General features: G+C 40.7%; 3 pseudogenes; 2 read left to right on the forward strand and 1 right to left on the reverse strand.

Annotated features, from left to right (window-relative positions):
• Positions 1 to 2,518: 2,518 nt before the first annotated feature.
• Positions 2,519 to 8,794, reverse strand: LOC118019343 (annotated as a pseudogene).
• Positions 8,795 to 11,334: 2,540 nt separating this feature from the next.
• LOC118019345 lies at positions 11,335 to 14,055 on the forward strand (annotated as a pseudogene).
• A 7,938-nt stretch (positions 14,056 to 21,993) lies between these two features.
• LOC118019354 lies at positions 21,994 to 22,714 on the forward strand (annotated as a pseudogene).
• The last annotated feature ends 3,689 nt before the right edge of the window (positions 22,715 to 26,403 follow it).

The raw sequence follows: 26,403 nt of genomic DNA on the forward strand, positions 1-26,403 counted from the left end.
TAGACACACTGTCAGGTGCTAGGTGTTCAATGGTCAATAAGACAAAAATAGTCTCTGCTTAAAATCTAGCGGGGAAAGACAGATGCTAAACAAAAGATATGAATAATCATTTAACTGCAGCTGTGAGCTAAGTGTTTAGTAGATATCTCCATTCAGATTTCCCCTAGTTCATTGTGTCAAAAACTGAACTCTTAATCACTCTTGTCCAAATCATTTCATCCTCATATAGTTTCTAATCTGGTAATGTCCACTTCAGTCATCCAAGCCTTGATATTTACCTCTCTTCTTTATGTTTCTCATTCTATCAGTGTCTCATTTCTGCCTCCATCATGTCATGTAACTGATCCTTCCTCTCAGTCCCCCTTGCTGTTATCTTAGGGCAGGTCCTCACATCTCATGCCTAGATTCCTGCAGTTACCTACACCTGGTTTCTATCCCTAATTCTAGATTGGTTCCCTTCCAATCCAGTCTCCATAATATCATTGGAATGATTATCCTAGACTGCAAGTATTTAATGGATCTTCAAATCTTATAAGATAAAATCCAAGCTCTTTTTTTAAAAAAAGATTTTATTTGTTTATTTGACAGAGAGAGAGCACAAGCAAGGGGAGTTTCAGGCAGAGGGAGAAGCAGGCTCTCTGCAGAGCAGGGAGCCTGATGTGGGGCTCGATCCCAGGACCCTGGGATCATGACCTGAGCCAAAGGCAGACACTTAACCGACTGAGCCACCCAGGCGCCCCCAAATCCAAGCTCTTTACATGTCCCTCCAGGATCTGCCAATTTTTGTAACCTTACCTTTAATACGAAAACCACTCTCTTCTTATGCCAATTGTTTTGGTTATGTTGTTTGGTTATGTATTGCTATGTAACAAAACATCTCAAAACTTAGTGGCATAAAACAACTGCTTATGATCTAGGAATCCCAGAATATAATTTCTACAGCATTTTATTGATCAGGCAACTCACTAAGGTCAGTCCACGGTAGAGGAATTAGATCCCACCTCTCACTAGGAGGAGTGGCAAAGAATTTGTGGATGTCTCTAACCTGCCATACCAAGGGTACCACATCTAGTGAATCATTGGTCTATTTTTTTTTCTTTTTTCTCTTTTTTTTTTAAGATCTATTTTTTTTCCTTCTCTCTCTCTCTCTCTTTTTTTAAGGTCTATTTTTTCTAATACCATTCCATTTGCATCTTCCCCAGTTTCTCAGCTTTGGCAGATTTATGCTCTTCCAGACTTAACTTCAGTGTCACAAAGCCTTTCTTGAGTGACGAGACAACTGCATGATGTTTTTTCAATGACTTAGCATTTACTGAGTACAAGGCAACATGCTCCCCAAAAGAAACCAAGCCCTGGCCTCTGGGCTAGGAACCATCGAGGTGGAGTTGATCCTTCTCCCTTTTCTGCCACGACTGTATATTGTATTTATGCCTATATCACATTTGTCTTGTGGTTATAAATATGATTGCTGTGCTACTAAAGTGACCTCCTCAAATTCTCTGATTTCATCTAAATTCTCTCAGTTGGCAGGTAACTGAAATCATTGTACAAAAAAAAAAGAAAAAAGAAGCGTGGGAGGAGGGCAATATATATTATCTCAGGATTATGAAATTGATTTGTTAAAAGGGAGGGATGGTGCTGGTATCTGGCATGACTGGATCCAGGCAGAAAATAATACCAAGTGGTCTTACTCTTACTCCCCTTACTCTCTCCCTCTCCTTCCTCTTCTCGTTTCTTCTCTTCCATTACCCCTCACTCTGCTTCAGGCTGTGTAGTGGCTTCCTTCACTCCTACTGCAGACACGGTTCTTTCACACGATGGATTGTTTGGCTATGATGGTACTAGGTTTTCAGGATGGTGTCCCCACAGGCAAATGGCAGTCTTTGCTATTAGTCCCAGATGAAAATTCCTGAAAGGAGAGTCACTAAGGCTGGGGGAATGGAGCATTGCAGTTGGCCAATGCTGTCATGCTGGGGAAGGGCTGGTCTCTTATCAGAAAGGTGGTGGAGAATTGTCTCAGGTCAAAAACCACTGGCTACATAGCATTCGTCTCTGTTTCCCCACACCTCTGCAGAGTCATTGACACATAGCAGGAGCTTCCTAAATCTTTATTGCAGGAAATGAATGAATGAAGGAGTTGATGAATGAATGAATGAATCCTTGACTTGAAATATTTTCCTCTCTGCACACAAGTCCTGATTCTATGAAACGCTCTCAGACATTTCTCACTGACTACGGAAGTAGTCAGGAATTTTGCTATTTAACCACGTTATGGCCACTCTGTGTGAACCTGCCTTATAGTTACTGACACATGAAAGAACATGACTAAAATTCCAAATCCCTAGGCTTTATTTGGTTTCATCTTTAGTCTGGGTTTGTTTTTGTTTGTTTGTTTTTCTCCACATAGACTGCTCGCTTATTAGCACTGGTGCTGCAATACAACAATTTCCAGTGAAGATGCTGAGCTGTGTGGAGGGGGCAGAACAAGGTGAGGCTCAGATCGGTGAGTGGCAGGCTCCTATTTCTTCCACTTGTTCTTGTCATGGTCCCACTTGGCTGAGAAGCCCTGAATCGGGTTGACCTTCACGTTGACTATCCTCTTGGTGTGCTTGGCCACCCACCCTCTTCAAAGGTGTGCGGGACAGGGCGGTACACGGAGTGCTTCTCCCAATTCAGAATGAGAGCGGTGAAGCCGATGAAGAACATGGCAGTGCCCACAACCATCTTCCACTCATTCGTGTTCCTGTTCCTTTCAGCAAAGCTCTCATTGAACTGGATGCGGTACAATTCAACTTTCTCCTCAATGGAGAGGCTGCTCCAGGGAGCCTTCTTCTCTTTCAAGGCCTTCTGGGTGGCAGAGAGGTTCTTGGCGGGGACCACATCGGGCAGGGGATAGTCACCCCAGTCGTCGTCACTCGGGAGAGCATAGTCTTCACTCTTCATGACACTCCCATGCGCTTGAACACACACTGAGATGGAAACTGCTCGCTTGCCAATTAGGCTAAACACTGGTAGCCACCATTCCGCCGCAACTGCCCTCTGTGCCCTCTGTGCCCTAGTCTGGTTTTCTTAGATCAGGAAAGATTTGGAAAGTGTGGAATGTCCCTGTGGAAGATCCTTCAGGAAATCAGAGAGCTTCCGTGTGAGTCAGTGCCGGGTTTGGGGCTAAAATGCAGCTGTGAGGGTCAGCCGTGTCTCATTACCAGCAACAGGAGCTCGCCTGGAAAGCCGCCGCAGGTTCTGGAGACCTCAGCGCAGGCAGCAGTCAATCCACATTGGTAACAAGAAGTCACCAAAGGTTGGTGACTGAGCAGCAAGCTTTTGAAAATTCTTTCTGGATCTTTCATTCACATTCACTGTGGTCAGAGAGATGAGAGAATGTGGAAGACTCTTTGTGACTTCATTCTCACCAGAGGTCTTTGGCCACTAGTAAGAAGAAATGGTCAGAATCTTATGGGGAAGAGAAAGAAAGGCTAAATGATTTCTGCAGCTCTCATACCTTCCCAGAGTAAGTCTAAGCCCATCTGCCAAGGCCTGGTTCATTCTCTTTTAGGACATGTTGCCTGCACTCAGTAAGTGCTAAGTCATAGGAAAAACAACATGTAATCCCCTCAACATGTAATAGTCAAAGAAACACTGGGCCACTGGTATTGCCATTGGGCTCTCACCTCAAGAGCCCAGATTCCCTCATTCATCAAGACACTAGGATGGTGATAAATAAGCCAAGTCTTTGCATTAATGGTCTTTTTTTTCTGATGGAGGACACAATCAAAACTAGAAACAAATATGTGGAAATAAATATACATGTGAGATTGTTTCAGTTTATGATAAATGTTATAAATGTCTGATTTGTAATGTGTTGAATAGACTAGGATTTAGGGCAGACTTTAGGGTTGATAGCTAGAGAAAGTTCTCTGAAGAAATAACTTTTGAGCAGATACCTGAATGAGAAGAAGGAGTCAATTATGTGAGGATCCACTGAAGAAGGAAGAACAAATGTCAGAGAGAGTGAACTTGATGTGTTCAAGAGACATGAAGAAGGTCCTTATGGCTGGAGTGTACTGAGCTAGGGGAAGAAAGTAGGTAGGACCAGACCATGAGGGACCTTGTGGGCCAGGCAGGAACTTTGTATTTTATCTTAATTGCAGTGGAGGATTTTAAACAGGCAAATTACATAATAATTATTATTATTTTAAGATTTTATTTATTTATTTGACAGAGAGAGAGATAGCGAGAGTAGGAACACAAGCAGGGGGAGTGGGAGAGGGAGAAGCAGGCTTCCCACCGAGCAGGGAGCCCAATGTGGGGCTTGATCCCAGGACCCTGGGATCATGACCTAAGCCGAAGGCAGACGCTCAATGACTGAGCCACCCAGGCGCCCCAAATTACATAATTAGAATTCATGCCCTTTATCTGTATTGTCCAGTATGGTAGCCACTAGCCTTATGTGGCTATTCAAAGTTAAATCAATTAAAATTAACTAAAATTTAGTTACCAAGTTACAGCAGACACATTTCAAATAACTACATGTGGTTAGTGGCAGCCATATTGGAAATGTAGGCATAGAATATTTCCACTGGAAGTGTAGGCACAGAACGTTTCCATCATTGCAAAAAGTTCTGTTCTAGAGAGAGCAGAAGACGTTAGAGGCTACCACTAGTTCAAGGTAAAGACATTGATATCTTAGACTAGGGGCTGTAATAGCAGAGATGGCGAGGAGTGTTGTACTTGGGGTAGAGTTGGAAGGTAAAGTTCACAGGACTTCCTGATGAATTGTTTATGAGAGAATGAAAGGAAGAGATGAATTAGCTATATTTGCCGGTCTACTTTGTCAGAGGTAGAAGGATTAGAAATATTTACATGCAGAAGAAATAGATCTCTGTTGGCTCAATGGAATAGAACTCATCCTTCACCTAGAGGAGAGCAAAAATCTTTAAAAATCACGGAGATATATACATGACCAAAAATATGCTTGCAGGAATTTGTGGGGAACTAGTGGACATTGGAACAGATCAGTGGGGTCTATCACTAAAGTGGTAGAGCTCATTTTCAGGGAATTTTGATCACTGCTGATGGATACCCTGCAAATCTCATTTCTGATTTCAAAGAGATCATCTTTTTCACATCTTCTCCAAAAAAACCAGTTTCTTTGCCATTAAAAAAAATAATAATAACTTACTTTTCTCTAAAGTTCAACCTGATGCTGCAGGTACTAAAGGTCATTAACAAGAAATACTTGGGGGGCACCTGGGTGGCTCAGTCAGTTAAGTGTCTGCCTTCAGCTCGGGTCATGATCCCAGGGTCCTGGTATTGAGCCCTGTGTCGGGGTCCCTGCTCTGCCTCTCCCTCTGCCCCCACCCCTCCCTGGCTTTTGCTCTCTCTCAAATGAATAAATAAAATCTTAAAAAAAAAAAAAGAAAGAAATACTTGAGCACTGGGAGCTTGATTATCCATTTTGCTGAGAAATTAGTAATTTAAAAACTGTAAGAGCAAATATTCCACTGTGGTTCCTATTCCTATTCATGAAAGGATTTATTTGTGGAGAACAGGCCTTCACTGGAGAAGGATTTACAAGGTCAAGTCTTAAATGCTCAGCTGACTCCTTAAGGACTCTGTGATATCAGATAAACTATCTACCACCTCTGAGCCTTCATTTCCTCACCTATGAAATGAGATTAGAAATCTCTGCTGCCTTTTATAAATATTATGAGCTTTAAATTAGATGAAGAAGTGATAACACCACTTGACATTTATTAAGTACTTATTATGTGCCAGGCACTGTGTTAAGCAGTGTGATGAAGCTAAGACAGACACTGTGTTAAACTTAGGAACTTAAAACAACAACCATTTTATTTACTCATGATTCTGTGAGTCAGCAATTTGGGCTGGACTCAGTTGAATGGTTTTTCTGCTTTCTTGCCTGTGGTTATGCATATGGCTGCAAATTATCTGGCAGATCTGATAGCCTAACTTGTTGTCCCTTCTCCTACGTCTGGCAATGAGTGGTCACTGTTAGCTGCTTGGTCTAAGGGCCCTCCACTGGGACATCTTGTCTCTCCTTCACTGACCTCTTATCCTCCAGTAGCCAGGCCAGACTTCTTCACATGGAGGTTTCAGGACAGAATTCCAAGAAGTAAGAGCAGAAGCTGCAAGGCTCATTGAATTCTAGGCTTAGAAATCCCACATATCACTTCCATGACATTCTATCGATCAAAGCAATTTACAGGTAAAACCCAGATCCAAGGGTAGGGTGATTAACTGTATGCTTTTATGGGGGGAGAGGAAAAATCACAGTGTAAATGGGCAGGCATACAAGGATAGGAGGAGTTATATTAGTCATCTCTGTGAACGATTTACTGTGCTTGTCAACATACAACCTCATCTAACCTGCACAGCAATATTGTTTTCCTCATTGGACAGATGAGGAAATAGGCACAATGAGGTTGAATAACTTGCTCAAAGTCACATCGTCAGTGAGTGCCTAAGCTGGGATAGGAACCCAGGCAGCCTGATTCTGGAGGCTATGCTCTTTTATTAAGTTCTTACAATGGTAATCACATTATGATACAGATTACTTATGTTTGCCTATGTCCAGTTCTTTCCTTCTGGGGCACATGATAGACTACACTTCCCACCCCTTATAGTTTAAGTGGGGTCATGTGACTGGTTCTTGGCCAATGGAGGCATTTAATAGCAGATGTAAATTCTTCATTCTCCTTTATGCCTTACCTCTAATGACCCTAGAAACCAAGGGTTGAAGTAGTGGAGCTATAAGCTAGAAGTAGATCCAATTGCTGAGTTAGGATTCAAAAGGAAGCTGCCAGATCTGCAGCAGAAAGGAAAATTGCATGTGTTAAGCCACTGAGTTTTTGAGATTTATTATTGTAGTGAAGCCAGTTCTCTCCTGATTAATACAAGCCTCACTGTATTTTTCTACTTGTAAAGTAAAGCCATAATCTTAAAAAATTTTAATTAAATGGGGCACAGGTCATGATCCCAGGGTCCTGGGATCGAGTCCCGCATCGGGCTTCCTGCTCCTTGGGAGACTGCTTCTCCCTCTGTTTCTGTCTCTCATGAATAAATAAATAAAATCTTAAAAAAAAAAAAAAGAGTATGAGTTCTACATCTTGAGTGCTTGAGTTTAAATCCTCACCCTATCACTGACTTTGAGAAAGTTAATCTTTCTGTGCCTCAATATCTTCAACTGTAAAACAGGGGGGTAATAATAGTACTTACTATACAGTGATGTATAGATGTGCAAAGAAAATGTAGCTTTTTTACTTCCTGTAGGAGATCTTTCTCATAACCCACTGCTAGATAGCAGAGGGCTGCTTTGGGGGGTGAAAGAGACCATGTTACCTTCTTCTGGTTTTAAAAGACTTCCAAGGAAGTATTTAGCCAGTCAAAAATCTGTCTTCATCATGGAGCTATTGCCCCCTTCCCTTATCATATTTTCCCCAAAGATGGTATAAAGAAAACCTGTCTTTGTCCTATGCTTGTCTTTTCCTCTCAGGGCGCTGTCTCACTCACAACACCTCTGACACAGCTGTGTGGGAGTTTTCCTTCACCAAGCAGTTCTCCGCAACACCACCTGGATGTCCTTTAATTTAACTAGTTCGGGCACTATCCACCTGGAGGTAGCATCAGATCTTACAGGTTAAGGGCTCAACCCCGCAACTGTCCTGACCCTACCTCACAGGCCACTTGCAAGCTCAGGTTGTCACCGGTACTTGACCCATCCGCTCTAAATCAGAAGTTCTCACAACCCCTTCCTTGGGTTCAACTAATTTGCTAGAGTGGCTCACAAAACTCAGGAAAACACTTTATGTACTGGTTAACAGTTTATTATAAAAGGATATGATAAAGGATGCAGATGGACATCCAGATGGAGAGGGACATGTAGGGCAAGGCATGTGGGAAGGAGCCGTGGCGTTTCCGTGCCCTCTCTGGCCAGCCATTCCTCCAGCACCTGCATGCACTTATCAGCTTGGAAGCTCTTCACACCCCATGCTTTGGGGATTTTTATGGAGGCTTCCTCAGGTAGGCATGATTGATCATTAACTCCATTTTCAGACCTTTTCCCCTCCCTGGAGAAAGGAGGGTGGGAATGAAAATTCCAAGCTTCTTATCATGGCTTGGTCTTTCTGGTGACAAGCAACTCATTCAAGAGCCCATCAAGAGTCACCTCAGAACAAAAGACATTCACCCATTAAATTCCAAGGGATTTACGAGCCCTGTGTTAGGTATGGGGTCAAAGACCAAACATTAGAACAAAAGATACTCCTAGTGTTCCTTTTTTTAAAGATTTTATTTATTTATTTGAGAGAGAGTGAGAGAGCACCAGCAGAGGGAAGGGGCAGAAGGAGAAGCAGGCTCCCTGCTGAGCAGGGAGCCCGATGTGGGACTCGATCTCAGGACCCTGGGATCATGACCCGAGCCGAAGGCAGATACTAAACCAACTAAGCCAACAGTGTCCCATCTTTCTGTATTCTTTGCACACCAGGCACACACTGTAGGGAACAAGGAGCACTGTCTTTTCTTCTACTTTCATTCAGCCCATCCATCACAACCCCTTGCCAGAGGTAGGCAGAGTGCTTTGCATGGAGGTCTCATTCCAAGATTCCAAATGGGGAGTGTGTCAAAAACTCCTTTGATTCTGGCTTTTTATTCAAACCTATGTAATAATCCTTTGCTCCCAGACCAGTCAGTTCACATGGCAAATAGCTTACTTCCCCTCCCCACCCTTACCCATGATTTCTAGGTACTGATCAGGACAGGCTTTCTCCTTCATCATCTTTCCTACGGGGACTGCATTTATGCCGCTCAACCTCCTTGCTCAACTTGAATGACAGAAAGGTAAAATCTTTAGGTGATAAAGACACTACATGGCTCTTGATATGAGTTATAAGTCAACTAGGAGCTAGAGTTAACTGCAAATAGAAATGCATTTATTTATTAATCTCCAATACTCTACCATTAGAGTGTTGTCATCATCGCATCATCATCATATAGGAAGTGCTTATTTCTCCTTCAATGCCCTTCCACTCTTCTCATGGATTTACACTGCCCACCCAATTTTGGAATTTGTAGTGGTTTTGCCTGTTAAGACAGCCGGAAGGCAGTCCGCCTGCTGTTTGCCTCAAATTCAGGAAATGGCCATCGTACCACATGGGCTCTTTAACACCCACCCACATGGCCCAAGACACAAGCAGCAGATCCTCCAGCCATTGGAAGCCAGGCACCACTGGGGGGCCTGCTGTGCTTGGGGAGGACAGATTTAAACCATCTTCTTATTTACATTTATATCCCACAGATATAAATTAATTGTTGGTCTTTTTGTTTTCTATAAACCAACTCGGGTTGTATACATAGCCTACAAATGACCAAGAAATGTTTACATCGGGGACGCCTGGGTGGCTCAGTCGGTTAAGCGTCTGCCTTCGGCTCAGGTCATGATCCCAGGGTCCTGGGTTCGAGCCCCGCATCGGGCTCCCTGCTCAGCGGGGAGCCTGCTTCTCCCTCCCCCACTCCCCCTGCTTGTGTTCCCTCTCTCACCGTGTCTCTCTCTGTCAAATAAATAAATAAAATCTTTAAAAAAAAAATATTTACATCAGTGGCAGCTCAACCAGCGGTGCTCATCTCATACAGACTGAATAAAACCCTGTCTCTGTGTGAGGCCAGTGGCTATCACTAGAACCTCTCCCACTAAGTGTCAAAGCCCCACATACCACACTTTGGCAATTATTTCTCTGAGTGAAGACATGGTTTTTGCATCTCTAGATAAATGGATTTGCCAGACCATATAAGAACCTGAGGGTTCTGGATAAATCTTACTTTTAACAAGCCCTCCAGGTAATTAATGGGATTAAATTGAATTACAGTTCTTTCTTGGTGACTGCATATTATTTAAAAACAAAAACTAAACCTGTTATTCATTTGCTTCCTCTTTGAGGTTAAATTATCCCAAGTGAATCCAGTTAAGGAGACCTCATGTGTATCTCTTTAAGCTGTGGCCAGAAAAAGCCAACAAGAGTCTATGGCAATAGACTGAAGTTTTGCCAAAATAAAAAATTAAGACCTGTGCCTTGGGGCAGAGTTACAGAACTACAACATGACTCTTGGTTTTCATGTAAGACAAGAAGGCCATCCTGGTCATTGATGTATGCCTGCCCTCACTCGTTAGTCAAGCACACAGGTGGGACTGCGTGGGAGTCAAAATCTGGACGTTGCCCCTCCTCCTCACCCTCCTAGCCCTGGTGAGATATATGCAGCTGGTGTGATCCCCATTGCTGGGCTTCCTGAACCTTCTCCCAGAGACTTGCAGAAAGCAGCCTTCAGGTGCAATTTCCCAGATGGGATTTATCTAATTTCTTTTGAGTTGGTGAGGACTGCCCTGAGAACTAGAGTTAGATTACTTCTAACCTTGGGAGAGTCATTTCCACACTGTTGCAGTTGGTACTGAACCAGTAGCGACTTTCAGTGGAGACTGTGAATGGCCATGCTCTACACAAGTGCCTGGTGAGTGCCCACACTCCTCTCCTACCCCCAAGTTTTTCTCTCTCCGCGTTTAAAGTCAGTTATTCTTTCTCTCAAATGCTCTTTGTTCAGTGGTTTTTGGTTAATGTGCTATGAGAGATTAAAGTGGTGACTGGAAAAAATATGTCAAGCTGCAGTTCCAATAACCAAGTATCATTTTGGGCAGCTAAGAGTGCCTATTGCCTGCAGTTTCTTTAAAGTGGGGTTTTTTAGGGGCGTCTGGGCGGCTCAGTCGGTTGAGCGTCTGCCTTCACTCAGCTCATGATCCCAGGATCCTGGGATCAAGTCCCCAATTGGGCTCCCTGCTCGGCAGGAAGCTTGCTTCTCCCTGTCCCTCTGCCTGCCACTCCCCCTGCTTGTGGTCTCTCATTCCCTCTCTCAAATGGATAAATAAAATCTTTTTTTTTTTAAAAAAAAGACTATTTATTTATTTATTTGACAGAGACAGGTAGCGAGAGCAGGAACACAAGCAGCGGGAGTGGGAGAGGGAGAAGCAGGCCTCCCGCCGAGCAGGGAGCCCAACGGGAAGCTCGATCCCAGGACCCTGGGATCATGACCTGAGCCGAAGGCAGACGCTTAATGACTGAGCCACTGAGGCGCCCTAGATAAATAAAATCTTTTTTTTTTTTTTAAGTAAGGTTTTCTAGTCTCATAATACTGAGCCAAGTCTCGGGGTCATCAGAAAAGGGGCGTGCATATGCGTGACCGTGTCCTGCGTGTGCACACGGGCTGGGGTTGCAGCGGCTGTAGGCTGGTGCAGGCCAGAGGAAGAAGGAAGGACTAGCACAGATCCTAGAAATGATAGGTGCTGTAAAGTGCAAAGAACCATCTCATTTAGGATCTTCCCACCTCCTCAACTTTGTCATCTTCCATTTTAGTTCTTTATGTGATCTTCGAGGACTTAATGTAATTTTCTGTTACATAAATTATATTTAATAGTTTAATTAGAGGTATTGTATTTATTTGTCTGCCCTCTCTGTTCCACCTGTGAAAATGTATGTTCCCAGAGGGCAAGAACCTTTATTCATCACCGAATTTCTAATGCCTAATAGGTACTTGGTAAAAATTTGTTGAATGAATGAAGGGTTGAATGCACTAAGCACTTCACATATATTACCTTCAATACTCTTGTAGAATAATTATAGAAATAGTCTTTTTCTAACTTTTTTTTTTTGCTGTTATATATACTTAACAACAAGAGCCTGTGGGTGAATTGTAGAAATCCAAGTTTAGAGTATGGCATTTGGAATATAAACATCATATAACCTGCTAAAGTGCTTTTATGAAGACTACACACATTTCTCTGATAGACTGTTTTTAATTCCTTGCTTGTTTATCAAGTTTGCATGCAATCTATTTTAGGGCTGCTAGTCTCTGCAGTCTGACCACAACTGTTTAAATGTGTCCGTCCTTTCAGTCTTCATTGTCCTAAGTCTAGCCCAGAGCTGCACCTCATTCTTGGCAGAATTCCAGAGTTAAAGATTGTTCCAGAGTCCTCATCTAGGGCCACATAGCCCCACTCAGCCTGTTACTGCTTCCTAAGTAAAGCACCCTGTAGATTTATCGCTTGGATACTTGTCCTAAAGAAAGATTCAGACCTTGGAACAGGGACGGTAGATGCATCAAGTGTCAGAAAAGCATGGGATATTTTTGAATGGTATTGGTTCATAAGTTTTAACCCCTCTTCTTTGTGACTCTGTAAAACCTTTCAAATGAAATCTCTAGGTTTTGCCTTCTCTGACTCTTCTGTTCCTTACAGTTTTGTCTTTTACAAGGTATACCTGTTTTTAGTGGAGTATAAAATGACAGATCTGCATCTTTGTTTTAATGCCCTGTGAAACCAGAGTCTACTGGTAGGATAGCATGCCCATGCAAGATTACATTTTTCTCTGTAAGTTACAGTGTCTAAAACAGGGAAAAGAATTATAAATAGTATACATTAATAGTGCTAACTTTCAAAAGATTTAGAAATAGAAAAATTACATACTTGCGAGCTTTCATTTTTGTCTCCTTTCTTAAGTCTTAATTATTCCTTTTGAAATTCAGATTTTAATTTAGATGATGTCCATTAAAGTAACATGTACCTATTATATTAGAAAAAGAGAAATAAGAAGATAGTACCAAAGACAGGATCTCTTGCATGTTAAGTGAAACATTGATACATGTGCACCCGCACTTGGCTGGTGGAGTGACTTGAAATAATTCTTTTGAGAATGAATTTTACATAATACACAGCAAGAGCTGTTCATAGATTTTTGACCTAATAATTCCACTTTCCATTGGGAAAAAATTAAAATGTCTAGAGACTAGATATGTAATTTACATGATATTCATAATTTACATTATCTATTGGAAGGAATAGATAGAATTATATTTGTTTACAGTTACATTATATTACACATATAACTATTAAATTATATTTATGAAGACCAGGCATGGAGAAAAGCTTTTGTTTTTTAATATAAGTGACAAAGCAGACAGTTATATCACTGGGATTCCACATGTGGAAAAATAGAAATACATCAGATGCAGCTCTTTATTCCCCAGTAGGGCTGTGGCCGGAGCGGCTATGGTGCTAGTCTCTCTGAGCCATCCAGCTCCATCCCTGTCGCTGAGGGGACACCCGCCCTCGGCACCGCCGTGACTAAGCAGATGACACTTTGTGGTACCCTCAAAGGCCACAAAGGCTGGTTGACGCAGATTCCCGCCACTCCCCAGTTCCTGGACATGATACTGTCTGCCTCTTGAGAGAAGACCATCACCATGTAGAAGCTGACCAGGGAGGAGACTGACTAGGGCATCCCCAGCGTGTTCCTCAGGGTCATCTCCTCAGATGGCCAGACTCCTGAGGTGGAGCCCTCCGGCTTTGGGATCTCTCAACGGATACCCCACACACAGATTTGTAGGCCATACCAAGGGTGTGCTGAGTGAGGCCTTCTCCTCTGACAATGTCGCAAATTGTCTCTGGCTCCATACATAAAACCATTGAGTAGTAGAATACTCTGGGTGTATGCAAATATACTGTCCAGGATGGGAGCCATTCGGAGTGGGTGTCTTGTGTCTGCTTCTCATCCAATAGCAGTGATCCCATCATTGTCTCCTGTGGCTGGGACGAGCTGGTCAGTGTATGGAACGAGGCAAACTACAAGCTGAAGACCAATCACATCAGCCACACAGGGTACTCGCACGCTGTGAGTCTGTCTCCAGATGGCTCCCTCTGTGTCTCTGGAGGCGAGGAGGGCCAGGCCATGCTGTGGGACCTCCACAAAGGCAAGCATCTTTATACTCTAGATGGTGGGGACATCATCAGTGCCCTGGGCTTCAGTCCTAACCGTTACAGGCTCTGTGCTGCCACGGGCCCCAGCATCAAGATCTGGGACTTAGAAGGCAAGATCATTGTAGACGAACTGAAGCAGGAAGTTATCAGTACGAGCAGTGAGGCGGAGCCACCCCAGTGAACCTCTCTGGCCCGGTCTGCTGATGGCTAGACTGTTTGCCAGCTACAGGGGTCTTGTGTAGCAGGTGACCATCGGCACCTGCCAGAAATCTATGACAGAGCTTTAGAAATAAAAAAATTGGTTTTCTGACTTTTAAAATTAAAAAAAAAATACATTAGGTGTAAACTGGAAGGAAATACTTATTTTAGAAAGGTAGAATTAGGGGCGCTTGGGTGGTTCAGTTAGTTAAACGTCTGCCTTCAGCTCAGGTCATGATCTCAGGGTCCTGGGATCGAACCCCGTGTAGGGCTCTGTGCTGAGTGGGGAGTCTATGTCTCCCTCTCTCTGTCCCTCCACCCTCCCCCACTGCTTGTGCTTGTGTTCCCTTGCGTGCTCTCTCAAATGAATAAAAAATCTTTTTTTAAAAAAAGGAAAGGTGGAATTAAATATGGTCTCAAGTTTTTTTTCCCCCTTGTAATCAAATGTAAAAAAAAAAAAATCTAAAAAGATCCTAGAAGGTCATGTAATTTCTGGGAAATGACTACACAAACTACATTGAAATAAGGTCGGCAAAAACCTTAGCTCAAACCTGAAATGCAATAAACAAATGCCCATTGGTTACCCATAGTATTCCACTGCTCAACTTCACTTACTCTACCAATGCAAATATTTACAACCCAGCTCTGGGGACCCTCACGGTGTATCTCCACTGTTTTCAAAAGCTGTTGAGAAATATTTGGAATTCTATATAGTACTGTTCAAGGGGTATCCAACAACACAGGAGGAAAATAAGGGCCCAGATCACGTAATTAGGAAGGAATGCTGTACCTAGAAGTATAGCATTCCCCCTTCATAGGCCAGCTCCAGGGAGAGAAGCTGATCTGGGGGACTGGCCAGTCTTATTTCAGAGCTGCCCTTGGAAGACAAGGCCCTGAGGAGAGAGGTCACTACTCTGGAAACCAGGTGGATGCCTGCTGAGTGGTCAGGGAGAGACAAGCCAGGAAGTGAACCAGTGGGTCTGAGAATGAAGCTCTTCTAGGGCTATTGTTTGGAGGGGACAAAAAAACCACAATTCAGAGTATATTAAGCATATCAAGACTGTATTGGCTTGTGTAACTAGAAAGTCCATAATTTCTAGGAGTTCAAATGACTTCAGCAGGATTTTTTTCCTCCTTTTCTTTCTCTTTCTCTGTGTCTGTTTCCTTATACATTTTTCAGATCAGCTTCTCTTTGTCTGTTGGCCTCTTTTACTTTGGTTGGCTTTCCTCCAGGGGGTAGACTTTGTTGCGGGCTGTCTCAGGTCTCTGTCCTCCATCTTAGAGACCCCCCAAATAAGAACTCCAGGGGTCTCCTTTCCTATTGTATTACATGTACAAATGGTGGTTGGGTTTCCAACACGTGGTGGCTGTGAATTAGACTTAACAAGGGAACGTCCCTTGCTCAGGATGCTGTGCCTATGGTGCTGAGTACCTATTGTGGTTGGTGAGATCAGGGCAATCTTTCTCTCTGATTAAAAATACATTAAAAAAAACCACTGACGTTAAGAGTCTCTCATATCATTAGTGAAAAATTACCCTGAAAGTAATAGAGGATTGCAAAAACTCCCATTAGAAGTAGTTGTCTTTTTAAAAAGCCCTGCTTGCTAACCATGGCTCTCTCTAATACAGAATTTCAGGCAGTAAAACAGAGTTAACTGAATAAACTTGAGATATGGTTGGGAAAACAAGCTATTCTTTTTTTTCTATTTTTTATTTCTTATTATTATGATATTGTAATCACCATACATTACATCATTAGTTTTTGATGTAGTGTTCCATGATTCATTGTTTGCGTATAACACCCAGTGCTCCATGCAGAACGTGCCCTCTTTAATACCATCACCAGGGTAACCCATCGCCCCCACACCCCTCCCCTCTAGAACCCTCAGTTTGTTTCTAAGAGTCCATAGTCTCTCATGGTTCGTCTCCCCCTCCGATTTCCCCCACTTCATTCTTCCCTTCCTGCTATCTTCTTTTTTTTTTTTTAACATATAATGTATTATTTGTTTCAGAGGTACAAGTCTATGATTCAACAGTCTTGCACAATTCACAGCGCTCACCATAGCACATACCCTCCCCAATGTCTATCACCGAGCCACCCCATCCCTCCCACCCCCCACCACTCCAGCAACCCTCAGTTTGTTTCCTGAGATTAAGAATTCCTCATATCAGTGAGGTCATATGATACATGGCTTTCTCTGATTGACTTATTTCGCTCAGCATAATATCCTCCAGTTCCATCCACGTCATTGCAAATAGCAAGATCTCATTCCTTTTGATGGCTGCATAATATTCCATTGTATGTATATACCACATCTTCTTTATCCATTCATCTGTTGATGGACATCTTGGCTCTTTCCATAGTTTGGCTATTGTGGACATTGCTGCTATAAACATTGGGGTGCACGTACCCCTTCGGGTCCCTACATTTGTATCTTTGGGGTAAATACCCAGTAGTGCAATTGCTGGATCATATGGTAGCTCTATTTTCAACTTTTTGAGGAACCTCCATACTGTTTTCCAGAGTGGCTGCACCAGCTTGCATTCCCATCAACAGTGTAGGAGGGTTCCCCTTTCTCCGCATCCCCGCCAACACCTGTCGTTTCCTGACTAGTTAATTTTAGCCATTCTGACTGGTGTGAGGTGGTATCTCATTGAGGTTTTGATTTGGATTTCCCTGATGCCAAGCGATGAAAACAAGCTAACCTTGTCTCAGTTTTTCCCTTTTATTTTGAACCCCTGATTCTATAAAATCTTCATTCCCCCCTCTTCCTGCACCTAGCGGTGCCCATGCTAACAGCAGCTTCCTGGGTTGGGGCTGGGGTAGGGCAGTAATGTGTGTCTGGGTCATTTGTAAGTTGAGTGTTCATAAGGTGGGGACTGTCTGTCCTGCATTAGTCGTTCGGATCTCAGCTTTTAAGTAGGTTAGTTGTCTCTTCTCTAATGAGGAAGTACTTGTTCTCTTAACATTCTGGCAACATTCCGTTTGCTCATTTTCTGCTGTCCAAGTCCTACCGATGAATATGCCTATCTTTTGATCCTCAGGTGGTGTACGCAGCAGAAGGAAAACTTGCAGATGGAAAGGAAGAACAGGTGGAAGTGACAAGAGCAGAAGAGAGCCAGACGAAAGCAGCCAAGGTCTGTTAAGACTGTTCATAGTTCTAGGGGAGGGGGGTGGGAGGATGGGTTAGCCTGGTGGTGGGTATTGAGGAGGGCACATTCTGCATGGAGCACTGGGTGTTATGCAGAAACAATGAATCATGGAACACTTCATCTAAAACTAATGTAATGTATGGGGATTAACATAAGAATTAAAAAAAAAAAAGACTGTTCATAGTTCTAAAGTGTTTCAATAATGCAGAGTACACTCATGGCAATGAGCATTACCCACCCCTCAATCAGGTTCTGTAGGAAAGAACAATGAATGATGGTCCTCTATTCTCAGAGTTCTTCCCAGCAGACTGTTAGAGGGGACTTGACATCCTCATTAGCTAGTATTCCTTGGGGTTAAGACATGGAGGATTTTTTTTTTTTTTTGAAAAGGCAAAAGTCCAAGTGTAGAGGCCACATCTTACTCACTTTTGTACATTTCTGCGCTAGCTCCAGTGCCCAATAAATATTGAGTAAATGACATGGCCAACATTATCAGCTAAGAATAGTTCATATTCAGTATTTTTAGCTGATTAATTCTAGTCATTCATTTAATCATTCATTCAGCACACATTCTTTAATGATGAAGATTATAAAAATAACTTATTGTGCATGTACCATAAGTTAGGCAATGAGCTAAGTGTTTTATGTCCATTATCTCAATCCTCACAACTCTATGAGATAGTTGCTGTTAGTATTACCATTTTATAGGTAAAGAAGCCTGAACTTGAAGAGGTTAGGTTAGTTTCTCCATGCAAATGGCTGATAAATGGCAGAGGCAGTACTTGTCTCTAAGACATTCTGATGCTTAAAGTCTATGCTTTAAACCCCAGTGCTATTGAGTATTAGGAGATAATCCTTCATGGGTGTCTTGCATTTTTTTCATGTATTAAAGAAACTGGGATGTTTGTTCTGTAAAAATTTCCAGAGTCTGGATTTTTCTGATTGCGTCCTTAAAGTATTTAATGTTTTCACCTTTCCTCTGTATTTTCTGTCAACTGGTAGTCAGATATAGAAGCTTGATCAAATTTCAGCTCAACTTTTTTGGGCAAACCTACTAAATAAGTGGTATTGTGTTCTTTCATATGCCAGAAGACCTGTAATGTAATGTCTCTCTTTTCTATAATATTAGCAGCCATTCACATTGAATATCTGGTTCAACTAGTTTTTTGAGGTTGCAGAATAGTGATTTTCTATTATATCAATTATATATGTATATAGTGTATGTGTGCGCATAAGAACCTCTTTACTTATTAGCTAGAATACTTCTGTAAAGAGAAACTTTCCCTTATCCATTATTTGGTTACTTAGCAGTGTACTTTGTTCAGGGATGGCAGGAAGAACGTTTGACTCTTTCCTTTTACTTGTATATTTTCAAAATAATGAGCTAATTTCCATGCATCTTCCTGGTTATCAATTAATTGTTTTTATTATGATTATGAACTCAAAGATTTAAATATATTCAATGGTTTTTAATGTATTGCAGTTCTTCTGGTTGATGATACAATCATCTCACATTTTATACATCTGAGCCTCTGCAAGTTGGCCCCTGAGTCATTTGACACAACCCAAAATTAAAGAAGTTGGTAACTTCTTTACTATCTTCTATGACACGATGTCCCAGCTCATCTTTTAAAATTTCCTGCCCAAACTTGGAACTGTCATTTCTCCAAAGAATCTTGGTTCTCCTAAGTGGAAAATGCTATCTGGAGATTCCCAGTTTTTATATTGGCAACTAATTAAAAAACAAAAACAAAAAGCATGTCTCTGGCCTGGATTCAGCCTGTGGCTAGTCTGTTGACACCTGGCCAGACTTAAGTGATAGTAGTAAGAATTAAGAGAAGAAGATGGATCATAAATATATTTTTTCCATGGTTTGTTTTATTGTAGAAATACACATGACAAAATTTACCATCCTAACCATTTTAATTGTACAGTTCAGTGGCATTAAATACATTCATAATGTTGTACAACCATCACCACCATCCATCTCTATGACTCTTTCATCTTGCAAAACTGAAACTCTATACCCATTAAACAATAACCTCCCTTTTCCCCAACAACCACCATTCTTCATTCTGTCTCTATTATTTTGACTAATCTAGGTACCTCATAGAAGTGGAATCAATCAGTATTTGTCTTTTTGTGATTGTTTTATTTTACTTAGCATAATGTCCTCAAGGTTTATCCATGTTGTAGATATATCAGAAAATTCTTCATTTTTATGGCTGAATAATATTCCATTGTATGAATTATATCACATTTTGCTTATCTGTTTGTCCTTCAGTGGGCACTTGGGTTGCTTCCACATTTTAGCTATTGTGAATTACACTGTTATGAACACAAGTGTACCAGTACATTTTTGAGATACTGCTTTCAATTCTTTTTGGTATATATTTACAAGTGGAATTGCTGGGTCATATGGTCGTTCTATTATTAATTTTTTGAGGCACCTCCATTCTGGTTTCTATAGCATCTGTACCGTTTTTTATTCTCATCAAGAATGCAGAATGGTTTCAATTTCTCCACATTCTTACCAACATTTGTTATTTTCTGTTTTTTGTTTTTTGTTTGTTTTTCTTGACAGTAGCCAAAACATAGTAATTGGTATGTGGTGGTATCTCGGAGTTTGTTTGTTTTTTTAAATTTTAACCCAGTATACTTAATATACAGTGTTATATTAGTTTCATGTGTACAATATAGTGATTCAACAATTCTACACATTACTCAGTGCTCATCCCAACACCTGCACTCTTCAATCCCCATCATTTATTTAACCCATCCCCCCACCCACCTCTGCTCTGGTAACTGTCAGTTTGTTCTCTACAGTTAAGAGTCTGGGGGTTTTATTTGTTTGTTTGTTTAAAGAGAATTTTTTTTTAAAGATTTTATTTAGAGAAAGAGAGATAGCAAACAGGGGGAGGGACAGAAGGAGAGGGAGAGAGAGAATCTCAAGCAGACTCCGTGCTCAGCATGGAGCCCAACTTGGGGCTTGATTTCACAAACCTGAGATCATGAACTGAGCCAAAATCAAGAGTCAGATGCTTAACCAGCTGAGCCATCCAGGCACCCCTGAGTCTATTTTTTGGTTTGTTGTTTTTCTTTGTTCATTTGTTTCTTAAATGCCACATATGAGTGAGATCAAATGGTATTTGTCTTTCTCTGATTGACTTGCAAATGACAAGATTTCATTCCTTTTCTGGCTGTGTAATATTCCGCCACACACACACACATACACACACACACACCACTTCTTCTTCTTTTAAGTAAAGTCTACCCCCAACATGTGGCTTGAACTCACGACTGTGAAATCAAGAGTTGCATGCCCTACCAACTGAGCCAGCCAGGTGCCCCATATCACATCTTCTTTATCCATTCATCCATCAGTGGACACTAGGCTCCTTCCATAATTTGGCTATTGTAAATAATGTTGCAATAAACATAGAGGTGCATATATCTTTTTGGATTAGTGTTTTCGTATTCTTTAGATAAGTACCCTTTAGTGGAATTACTTGATCATATGGTAGTTCAATTTTTAATTTTTTGAGGAACCTCCATACTCTTTTCCACAGTGGTTGCACCAGTTTGCATTCCCACCAATAGTGTAAGAAGGTTCCTTTCTTTCCACATTCTTGCCAACGCTTGTTATTTTTTGTGTTGTTGATTTTAACCATTCTGACAGGTGGGAGGTAGTATCTCATTGTGGTTTGTTTTGCATCTCCCTAATGATGAGTGATGTTGAGCATCTTTTCCTGTGTCTCTTGGCCAGCTATATGTCTTTCTTGGAGAAATGTCTGTCCAAGTCTTCTCATTTTTAATAGGATTATTATTTTTGGGGAGGAGGTGTTGAGTTAGAGAAGTCCTTTATATGTTTTGATACTAACCCTTTATCAGATATGTCCTTTGCAGATATCTTCTCCCATTGCATAGGTTGCCTTTTGGTTTTGTTGATTGTTTCCTTTGCTGTGCAGAAGCTTTCTATTTTGTTGTAGTCCCAATAGTTTATTTTTGCTTTTGTTTCCCTTGCCTCAGGGGCTCTATCTAGAAAAAAAATTGCTAGTTGATGTCAGAGAAATTACGGCCTGTGCTCTCTTCTAGGATTTTTATGGTTTCAGGTCTCACATTTAGGCCTTTAACCCATTTTGAATTTATTTTTGTGTATGGTGTAAGAAAGTGGTCCAGTTTCATTCTTTTGCATGTTGCTGTCCAGTTTTCCCAACACCATTTGTTGAAGAGACTTTTTTTTTCCCATTGGATATTCTTTCCTGCTTTGTCAGAGATTAATTGACCATATAATTGTGGGTTTATTTCTGGATTGTCTATTCAGTTCTGTTGATCTCTGTGTCTATTTTTGTGCCAGTACCATACTGTTTTGAACCCTACAGCTTTGTAATATAACTTGAAGTCTGTAATTGTGATGTCTCCAGCTTTGCTTTTCTTTTTCAAGATTGCTTTGGTTATTTGGGGTCTTTTGTGGTTCCATACAAATGTTAGGATTGTTTGTTCTAGTTCTGTGAAAAATGCTGTTGGTATTTTGATCAGGACTGCTTGGAATGTGTAGAGTGCGAGGGGCAGGGAGGGAGAGAACAAGGATGCCAGGCCTGCTGCCTCCCACAACACCGGAACTCACAGGGGCCAGAGCCGGAGAGAGCCAGGGAATGGCAGGACCTCAGGGGGGTGTCACTGAGTCTTCTGTGGTGGTCACTAATTCCGTGGCAGTACACTCTAGGAATGGCCTGAGGTGTGCACAGGCTCCTCCATCCGCGTTTCTTCCCCGTCCTGGCTGCCAGGTTACAGGCATCCGGGCAGTGGCCTGGCCACTCCTCTGGGTCATGGCTGGGCTCACCGACACACCGGCCACAGTTTTCACTGCCACCCCCACCAATCCTGGCACAAGGGCCACTTGCTCTGAAATTATTTTGAGGCAAGAAATTTTAAAAGATGGTTCCCACAGAGACCTTTTAATAGAAGTAAAATTTGGAGAAAATACTGAGGACTTCCAGGCCTGCTGACTCTTGATTAAACAGTACATCCTGACAGGACTTTTTGTGAATCCATATGAGCTAGCTTCATTTCGAGAGAGAAACGTAACAGAGGCAGTGATGGTTTCAGAAAATTTTAATATAGAAGCTCCCAGTTATTTGTCCAAGGAATCTGAAGTTCTAATTTATGCCAGACAAGATTCACAGAGCCTTGTTTCCAAGCTTTTTTGCCTGTGCACTATCACTATTAATTGGCTGCATAGTCAAGATGGGGAAACCTTTATTGTGGTCAAGAACCCTGATTTCTTGATGTATTATGACCAAGAGTTTCCAATTTTGGAATGCTGATCTCACGCAGAAGTAGCAGATCCTTGGGCTTTGAAGAATAAGGATATCTGCCGATGGAACAATATGAAATATAAATCCATATATAAGAATGTGACTCTACAGATTCCAGTGAGATTGACTATACATTACTTCTGTAGTATGTTCAATGACTCTGCTCATTACCCTCCTGTATCCTACTTTGATCCCTGTGGCTATTTGCAAATATGGCCATTTTCCCCTATAAGTTTTATGGAGTTAAAAGCTTTCTATGAACCTAAATAAGACTTATTTACTTCATTTCGGTTAGGAAAATGAGTACTTTATGTATTAGAGACAAATAACTCTCATTTTGTAAATAAAAACATTTTAATTTCAGTTAAAAATTGAGAAAATCATTATAAATAAGAATAAAATAATTTAGATGAAAAAATGTGTAGATTGCTTTGGGTAATATAGACATTTTAACAATATTTTTTTTTTCCAATCCATGGGCATGGAATGTCTTTCCATTTCTTTGTGTAGTATTCAATTTCTTTCATCAGTGTTTTATAGTTTTCAGAGTACAGGTCTTTTACCTTTTTAGTGAGGTTTATTCATATGTATCTTATTTTTTTGTTGCAATTGTAAATGGGATTTTTTTTCTTAATTTCTCTTTCTGCTGCTTCATTATTGGTGTATAGAAATGCAACAGATTTCTATATGTTGATTTTGTGTCCTGTGACTTTACAGAATTCGTTTATCAGTTCTAGGAGTGTTTTGGTGGTGTCTTTCAGGTTTTCTATATATAGTTCCGTGTATCTGCAAAGAGTGAAGGTTTTACTTCTTTCTTACTGATTTGAATGCCTTTTATTTCTTTTTGTTGTCTTATTGCTGTGGCTAGGACTTCCAGTTGAATCAAATGTTGAATAAAAGTGGTGAGAATAGTGGGATGCCTGGGTGGCTCAGTCGGTTAAGCATCTGACTTCGGCTCAAGTCATGATCTTGGGGTCCTGGGATTGAGTCCCGCATTGGGCTCCCTGCTCATCGGGGAGCCTGCTTCTCCCTCTCCCTCTGCTTGTGTGTGCACATGCTCGCATTCTCTCTCTCTCTAAAATAAATAAAATCTTAAAAAAAAAAAAAAATGGTGAGAATGGATATCCTTGTCTTGTTCCTGACCTTAGGGGAAAGGTTTTTCCACATTGAGGATGATGGTAGCTATGAATTTTTCACTAATGGCCTTTATTATATTGAGGTATGTTCCCTCTAAACCTACTTTGTTAAGGGTTTTTATCATGAATGGATGTTATACTTTGTCAAATGCTTTTTTATGTCTATTGAAATAATCAAATGATTCTTATCCTTTCTTTGATTGATGTGATGTATCACATTGATTGATTACAAATATTGAACCACCCTTGCAACCCAGGAATAAATTCCATTTGATTGTGGTGAATGATTTTTTTAATGTATTGTTAGATTCGGTTTGCTAGTATTTTGCTGAGGACTTTTGCATCTATGTTCATCAGAGATATTGGTCTGTAGTTCTTTCTTTTTGTGGTGTCTTTATCTGGTTTTGGTATCTGGGTAATGCTGGCCTCATAGAATGAATTTGGAAGTTTCCATTCCTTTTCTGTTTTTGGAATAGTTTGAGAGGAATAGGTATTAACTCTTCTTTAAATGTTTGCTAGAATTTGCCTGTGAAGGCATCTGGCCCTGGACTTTTGTTTGTTAGGAATGTTTTGATTACTGATTCAATTTATTTGCTGGTAATCAGTCTATTAAAATTTTCTATTTCTTCCTGTTTCTGTTTGGTAGGTTATATGTTTCTAGAAATTTATCCATTTCTTCTAGGTTGTCCAACTTGTTGGCATATGGTTTTTCATAATACTTTCTTATAATTGTTTGTATTTCTGTGGTATTTGTTATTATTTCTTCTCATTTGTGGTTTTATTTATTTGAGTCTTTCCCCTTTTTCCTTGATAAGTCTGGCTAGAGGCTTATCAATTTTATTGATTTTTTTCCCCCCCAAAGAACCAGCTCCTGGTTTCATTGCTCATCTGTTCTATAGTTTTTTTGTTTCTATATCATTAATTTCTGCTCTAATCTTTATTTTTCCTTCCTTCTGCTGGTTTTAGGTTTTGTTTGCTGTTCTTTTCTAGCTCTTTTAGTTGTAAGGTTAGGTTGTTTGAGATTTTTCTTGCTTCTTGAGGTAGGCCTAGATTGCTATAAACTTCCCTCTTAGAGCCACCTTTGCTGCATCCCAAAGGTTTTGAACTGTTGTGTTTTCATTTTCATTTGTTTCCATGTAATTTTTGATCTCTTCTTTGATTTCCTGGTTGACCCATTCATTGTTTAGTTGTATGTTACTTAACCGCCATGTATTTGTGGTCTTTCCAGATTTTTTCTAGTGGTTGACTTCTAGTTTCATAGCATTGTGGTCAGAAAAGATGCATGGTATGACTTCAATCTTTTTGAATTTATTGAGGCCTGTTTTGTGGCCTAATATGTGATCTGTTCTGGAGAGTGTTCCTTGCGCACTTGAAAAATATGTGTATTCTGCTGTTTTAGGATGGGAAGTTCTGAATATCTGTTAATCTGTTCCAGTGTGTCAGTCAAAGCCATTGTTTTCTTGTTGATTTTCTGTTTAGATTTTTCCATTGGTGTAAGTGGGGTGTTAAAGTCCCCTACTATCTTTGTAACATTAATTAGTTCCCTTATGTTATTAACTGTTTTATGTATTTGGGTGATCCCATGTTAGGTGCATAAATATTTACAATTGTGATATTTTCTTGTTGGATTGTCCCTTTTATCATATAGTGTCCTTCCTTGTCTCTTGTTTTAGTCTTTGTTTTAAAGTCTATTTTGTCTGATATAAGTATTGCTACTCTGGTTTCTTTTGACATCCACTCACTTTCAATCTGCAGGTGTGTTTAGGTCTAAAATGAATCTCTTTTAGGCAGCTTATAGATGGGTCTTGTTTTTTTTTTTTTTATCTGTTCTATCACCTGTGTCTTTTGATTGGAGTGTTCTGTTCATTTACAATCAAAGTCATTATTGATATATTTATTGTGATTTTATTGCCTGTTTTGTGGTTGTTTCTGAAGATTTTCTCTGATCCTTTTTTGTCTTCTCTTTTTCATGGTTTGCTGGTTTACTTTAGTGCCATAATTGGATTTCTTTCTCTTTATTCTTTGCATATTTATTAGTGGCTTTTTAAATTTGTAGTTACCATTAAAAAACATCTTCTGCATTTAGCAGTCTATATTAAGTTGATGGTCATTTAATTTTGAACCTGTTCTTTGCTTCTTTCATCCCATTTTAGGTATATGTTGTTATATTTCATATCCTTTTATTTTGTAAATTCCTTGACTGATTTTTTACAGAAATATTAATTTTCACTGCTTTTGTGTTTAGTACTTTCATATTGTCATTTTTGGCCTGTCCTTTCCACTCAGAGTTCCTTTTAATATATCTTGCAGGGTTGGTTTAGTGGTCATGAACTCCTTTAGTTTTTGTTTGTCTGGGAAACTATTTACCTGTCCTTCTATTCTGAATGACTGCCTTGCTGGATAGTGTATTCTTGACTACAGATTTTTCCCATTCAGCACTTTGAATATATTATGCCCATCCTTTTTGGTTCAGAAAATTTCTTTTTATTTATTTGTTTGTTTTTATTTTTATTTTTTGCTCAGAAAGTTTCTTTTTTAAAAGGATCTTATTTATTTCGGTGGAGGGGACGGCGAGAGAGCATGAGTCGGGGCGGGGGGGCAGGGAGACATAGGGAGAAGAAGAAGAAGACTCCTGCTGAGCAGGGAGCCCGACACATGGCTTTATCCCAGGACCCTGAGATCATGACCTTGTTCAAAAGTTTCTGCTGAAAATTCCTATGATAGCCTTATGTGGTTTTCTTTGTATGTAACTGTCTTCTTTTGTTCTGTTGCTTTTAATATTTTT

Source organism: Mirounga leonina, unplaced genomic scaffold, assembly GCF_011800145.1.
Source record: "Mirounga leonina isolate KUSES-001 unplaced genomic scaffold, KU_Mleo_1.0 Mir_108, whole genome shotgun sequence".
NCBI lineage: Eukaryota > Metazoa > Chordata > Mammalia > Carnivora > Phocidae > Mirounga > Mirounga leonina.